Below are 6,921 nucleotides of genomic sequence, written 5' to 3' on the forward strand. Positions count from 1 at the left end.
CAGCATGGAAGCCATAGCCCCAGCGGCATGTATCCAAAGTCGACCCAATAGAAGATTGTATGTAGCTGGTATGTCTAGTACTTGGAACTCAACATCGAATAGAGTTGGTCCCATCTGCAGACAAAGGTTAATCTCCCCTATCATGGCCCTTTGAGACCCATCAAATGCTTTCACGTTCATACTTCCTGCCCGTATCTCATGGAAATCTATGCCCAACCTTTTCAGAGTAGTCAATGGACAAATGTTAAGGCTTGAACCCGCATCTATTAAGACCCTGGAAATGAATTTGTCTTCAAACTGTACCGTGATATGCAGTGCCCTGTTGTGACTTAACCCTTCAGACGATAGTTCATCCTCGTGGAAGGTGATCTTGTGACTCTCTAGTACTTGCCCTACCATGTTGGCCATCTCTCCGCTGGTGATATTGTTGGGCACATAAGCTTCATTCAACACCTTCATCAGAGCACTCCTATGTGCTTCAGAATTTTGCAATAGTGACAGGATGGATATCTGGGTTGGAGTCTTGTTTAAATGATCGACGATAGAGTATTCTCTTGCCTGTACTTTCCTCCAAAGAGCGTCTAGTCCGGTTTCAATAATTAGTTGTTTAGTAGCAGCCTCCTTGCTTGATCATCCCAAATTTTCGGGTGTGTAGATCCTTCCAGTTCTGGTCATCCCCTGTGCGGCACCAGATTCTTCCGTCTTTGTTTTTCCCTTTCTCCTAGCTTCGGCAACGTAGTCCCAAGGTATGGCGTTGGACTTGGAAGGAGTTGTGGTTGCTACTGTCACTATGAAAGGTGTGGCCACTTCTACCTCAAATGGAACAGGTGTGGCTACAGGTGGTGCTACCTCTACCTCAAATGGAACTGATGTGGTTACCTCAACCTCAGCTGGCGGTTGTACCTGTACCACAATGGGATTGAGCGTGACTACGGGCTTCTTAGGATCGTCACCCTCTTTGATAAGTCCGATTGATCCCTCGGGATCCCACTCCTCGTCAGTTTCTATCACATTGATCCCTTCGCCCTATGATCTGGAAGAGGATTGTTACGGACGTTGGGTGCAGCTTCCTTCGCATGTATGACCTTATTATCAATCAATATCTGGATATTATCTTTCAATTTCCGGCACTCGTCAATAGTGTGCCCTTTCACACCGGAATGATATGCACGGGTTTTATTCGGGTTGACCCATTAAGATGAGGTGTTTGGTATGTGGTGGAGATTTTGGGCCTTGGACCACCATTACTGCCCCTACTTCTTTCTTTTTTGATATGCCACCTGATTGTAATGCTTTGTTCGTGTCACCATCCCGCTTTTAATACCCTCTTCAATCCTTTCTCCGAGTTTAATGATATCGGAGGACTTATGATTCTTAATAACCATTAGCCTCTCATAATACTGTGGGTCTTGCGCCCGGACAAAGAACTTGTTCATCTGTTCCTCATCTAATGCCGGTCTAACCTTGGCTGCTTCTGACCTCCACCGAGTAGCATACTCGTGGAAAGTCTCAGTTGGCTTCTTCTTTAGGTTCTGGATATATAAGACATCTGGTGCATTCTCCGTATTGAACCTGAACCGGTCCACAAAGTTTGATGCCATGCTCACCCAATTGGCCCATTTCTTAGGATTCTGGCTTATGTACCAGGACAGGGCATCTCCGATAAGACTTCTCATGAAGAGCTTCATTCGAATCCTTTCATCTTTTCCGATCCCCATGAGCTTATCACAATAAGTTCTCAAATGAACCTTGGGATCACCTGTTTCGTCAAACATTTTGAACTTGAGAGGTTTGTAACCCTCTGCCAGTTCCACATCTGGTTGTATTTATAGATCCTCGTAGTTCAGACCTTCTATCCCTTTACCTCCTTCATCACCTGAATGTGACTTGTCAACTTTTTCAGCTCCTCAGCCATATTCATGATGAGCAGGTCCTTCTCAGCGGATTCTGGTGCATAAGAGATTGGTTGAGTGGAGTGAGGTAAGGTTTCCACGTATATGGGGTTGTTTTGGTGGGTGCCAGGGATTTGGGTGTAGTGGTGGTCATTGGTCGAGTTTTGATGATCGGGAATGGGTTGTGGTATGTTCTGAGGAGTGTGATAGGTAGTGGTTTGTGGGTACTGGGTTAGTTGATGATGGTGTTGTGGAGGAGTGGTACCGGTAGAGGATTGGGATTTTGAGGTCGTGTGGCGTATTGATGGGGTGCAGGAGGATTTTGTGGACGTTGGTTTGGCGTATTTTGAGGAGGTGCTGGGTTTTGAACGTTTTGTTGGTTAACGTCTGGGACGTTCAGAGTAAGGGAGAGATTTTCCAAGTTGCGGACCTGCTCAAGTTCTCCTTGTAACTCCAGTATTTTCTGCTCTAATCGTAGGACCAAATCATTTTGGGCCAGAGTAATACGACCGTCTGAAGTTTCGACATTCTCAGCATTTTCTTTTCGTATACCACTCAAGTCATCCATCTTAGCTTTTCCTCTGCTTTTCGGATTACTCGGAGGAGGAGGAGGTGGAGGGCCTCTAGATCTGGTGTGATATGTTTGATGATGCCAGTATGTGCGAACCAACCTTAGGGGATGGGAATAATAAAAATAAAGAAAAACAAAAGGTAAACAAGTTAGTATGGATTCTAAAAAAGTTTGCAGTATTTAAAACATATTGCGAGAATGTAAATTCGCGTCCTAATTTGGGAGCCTCGATGTGCCCGAGGTAGGCCTAGCGACAAATAAATTAGGAGAATTTTAGTGCCAATGATTGCCTCATTTCATTAATGTAAAAATAGATGAATCTAAAACGACACTAAATAAGATAAGTCACTAATGGCACTTGGCCTTATTACATTTGAAAAAGCAAATAAACCTAATCTACTTGGTCCCAGAAGGATCTTCTCCAGGCTGGATGTTTTTGGCTTCGTCGATCCAATTCCCCAGTTCGCAGCAGGTTCAACAGTAGGTATGCCCTTGCTAAATGTCCTTCTTCGCTTTCTTCAGTATTCTGGCAATCGGTGACTCTCTTCCTCATTTTTCCTTCCAATTCCATCAGACTGTACTCCAGATATTCCGACCTTTCGCTTGATTTGACAGCCCTCTCCCTCCATTCATTAATTATTTCCATATCGGTCTTGTGTCGCTCCAGGTGCTTGGCCTCGGACTCGTGAACTCTTTTGCGCAGTTTGTTATATTTCACCTGTGCCTCGGCAACTTCATCTACGACTCTATTTCCTGGACCAACCCTTGGCTCGAATATTCCTGCTATGTTATCACTAACCATGAGGGGTAAAAGTACACATTACAAGAATGATATCGATCTAGCTCGATGGTATCATTTTCCACAATAATTTTCAAATGCCACATATGCTGAGCTTCACATTTGTATGGGACGTCGTCATCCTGAAAATCTACCCTGTAGTGACTCATTTTAGCAACTCGCGGTATGACCTGCTTCCTGCCTGCCTATTTCATAACTCTGATGGGAGCATAAGGGTATATGCCCCTCAACCCGATCAGTACCAGGTGCGGAACATCCCTAGATCTGATGATGAACTCATATATAGGGAACCATTCGAACATCCATTGAATCTGATCCTCGGTCAAATTGCTGAAAAAATGTGCCCATTCTATAGTATTTCGGGTTGAGCAAACCTGTCTGGGATATAAGTCATTCTCTTAGGATGGTGGAAAGCTATGTGATCATTCCACGGCCTTCGCGTAAGCTCTTGACGGTATTGACCTTTTTGGAGATGCTCTAACAACCAAACTTTTAACAGCAGATTAAAACCTTTGAAGTATTTCTACCCCTTTTGACAGCGCTCTAAGGCCCGGTATATGTCTGCTATGATCATAGGGACAAAGGTATATGTCTGCCCCTCGATCCCATCCATCAAGGTTTTGGCTACCATGGCTAGTCTGGTATGGATTATGTCCCCTTGGATCGGGAACACTAACATACCCAAGAAACAGATGATGAACACAAAAACCCTACGGTGAATCCAACCCAAGGAAGTGATGGAGAATTTGTCATAAAAAATACGATAAGATCTGTTGTGACCGTATCGTTCATAGAGGAAGTCGAAGGGTATGTAGGAATTTTTTATGAAAAACAAGTCATCATTCTTCTTTAATCTCATCATTTCAGAAACCCCCTAATAGAGCGATTTTCTGACACCAATAAACCAGGACTATCCCAAGTCAGCCCAGCGAATCCCCCTATTTCTTCCAAGAGAGGGGTCATTTCTATGTTTCCAAAGCGAAACACGGTTCTTTCTTTGTCCCAGAATATTATGGCAGCTTCGATTAACATGTTGTTCGGCTGGAGGTCCAATAAAGAAGGAAAAATTCCCAAGACCCTTTTCACATGATTCTTATCACATGATGGAAGATCCTCCCACCAATCTAGCAACAATGGTGGTATGTTACGGACCATGCCGAACCTGGGGACTTTGTGGCTCATTTTCTGCAAAACAAATATGGTTAGGCCCTTTCCCTCTCCAGATCCAACTATTTATACAACAATGATTAGCATTTTCGCACTTATTTCTCCAAAATTAATGCACACAATCGTGGTTGCGTCCGTTGGGATTATGGAAAACCCGATAGACTTTTGGACGAGGCTTGTCTTAAAGGTTATTATGTGGAGAACATATTAACCCGACTAGGTTTGACCATGATGCATGTACAATTAATCTGAGTAAGGTTTCTAGAGAGGTCTAGACCGGTACCCTCAAGTGCACAACTTGAGGGGGAAAGACACGAAACCGTCGACTGCACCGCTGATCGACAAGTTTTACCGCAAATACGCCTTTTCGGATTTAAAGGGTGATATATAGGAAGGGCGCAAACACTCATCAAGCGTTGCTATAGGATTGATTACACACGAGAGGAATATGATGTTGAGCATGATTTATGCAACAATAAATAGCATGTTGTCACGTATTTGCACGTAAAAAATGATAAATGCAGTATTTAATAGTTGAAAGACATTTAAGAAAGAAAACAAGGAGACAAGTCAGTTTCTGTAATAAAGGAAATCATAAATGCTTAAGAAATAGGCAATTAAATCCAAATAAGGGGGGAAAGGGAAGGGTGCACATATATTAACAGAATAAAGCATGCTCAAGACTAAGTCACAAAAGCAAGTTTGTTATGGTAAGAGCCTAAAAAATATCCCCAGCAGAGTCGTCATGCTGTCGCGCCCCCCTTTTTCCTCCAGAGTCCGGGTTTCGACATTTTGGGACAACTCCTTTCCTTTTGGGAATTGGGTATGAGATTTTAAGAGTCGCCACCTAATGGATTAAGGTGCGTTAGGGCACCTAAAATAATTAACTCATGAAACCAGTCTACATCACCAGAGATTGGGTAAGGGATTGAAATTACCTTGAGGGGAAGGTGTTAGGCACCCCTCGAGGTCCCCAACGGTGGGTCCCGGCCAAACTCGATTTAAGCAAATTAGTCTTAAAGCAATTTAAACAAATAGAGATTATTTTAAAACGGGAATAAAAGGGGTCCTAGGTTTTTTAGCCTATAGGATCACTTCTGTGCAATACTTGGTAATCGTCCCCAAGTTGGGGTGCTACACATAGCATTAGCGCACAGGTCATCATATCATTTACTACCTGATTACCCTCCCCTTAATTATTACCTAAGCGTTCTAACGGCATCGAATACGTATCCTATGCGTGCACTACCCGTCCCTTACCTACGGCCCTGGAGGTGTTTAGGACCTCTATTTAAGGTGGTTCTAGACTTACCTATGGTGCTTAAAAGGAGAAAATAAAGCGACAAACAAAACATGTGGTACTGTCACATAAAAGATCACTTAAGGGGCTCATGTTTACCTCCACAAATAGACAAAAATATGCACGCTATTCAAACAAGCAGTTTTAAAACGATTAGGGTCCTATAGGCAGGATATCTAAATGGGCACAGAATATGCAGCAGTTTTATTAGAAGCGAGACACTGAATACTTATCTTTTTATCACTTACTGAAGTTGGGCCCGTTTATAAGCAGTCAAACAAATACAGTTTTAGTTGTCCTACAGGCTTGCCTAGATGATAACCGGGAAGAATCCTATAGACATGGTATCTAAACGTCAATCAGCTTGCAATTATAAACCAGTGATTAATTTAAACAAGCAGGTTTTTTATCCTTTAGACTTTATGGGCATGATTTCTAGGTGCTGAAACTGATTACAAGCGTTATTTCACGGCATAGAAACTGATTTTATACATGTTCCCTATAGGCATGATATCTAAGTTGCCAAAACTGATTTTAAACATGATTTCCTATGGACATGATATCTAAGTGAGCAGAATGTTATACGAGTTGATAATTCCCAAAAAAATCCTATAGGCGTGGTTTCTAATGCACATTGAAACTTGAGAATATGCATGAACACGAATTTTGATACAGAATTGATAACCATCTTATTATAGGATTTCTAGGATGTAAAGTATGAAAATTCAGCATAATGAGATAAACCCCATAACATGATTTCTAATGCATATAAACATCATCACAATCACCTATGGGCATGGTTCCTACCCGAACCCTAACAAAGATATAAAAATCCCTTCCCAGTTATTTACTAAGTACTCCATATCTGTTTACAAAGATTGTTATTACACGCCAATACGAATTAATTACATAATGAAAATTACTATACTATAGGGAGCCTTGGCAGGCCGAAAGTCAACCTGGAAGCCAGGCTTCAATCAAATCTGGAGTGCACCAATAGTCCATATTACACCAAATGGAATTCTGGTGCGTCAAAGTTCCCAAGGGCCTCAGGGACCCCGGGCAATGCTCACACCAGAACCTTTCAAAGAAAACACTTTTTGTAAACAAGTTTGGAGATGCCAGATCCAGTGTGTCAGAGTTCAGAGGAGTTCCATGGAATCCTAGGTAGTGCTCATACTGGAGGGGCAGG

The sequence above is a fragment of the Nicotiana attenuata genome, unplaced genomic scaffold (assembly GCF_001879085.1).
Source record: "Nicotiana attenuata strain UT unplaced genomic scaffold, NIATTr2, whole genome shotgun sequence".
Taxonomy (NCBI): Eukaryota; Viridiplantae; Streptophyta; class Magnoliopsida; order Solanales; family Solanaceae; genus Nicotiana; species Nicotiana attenuata.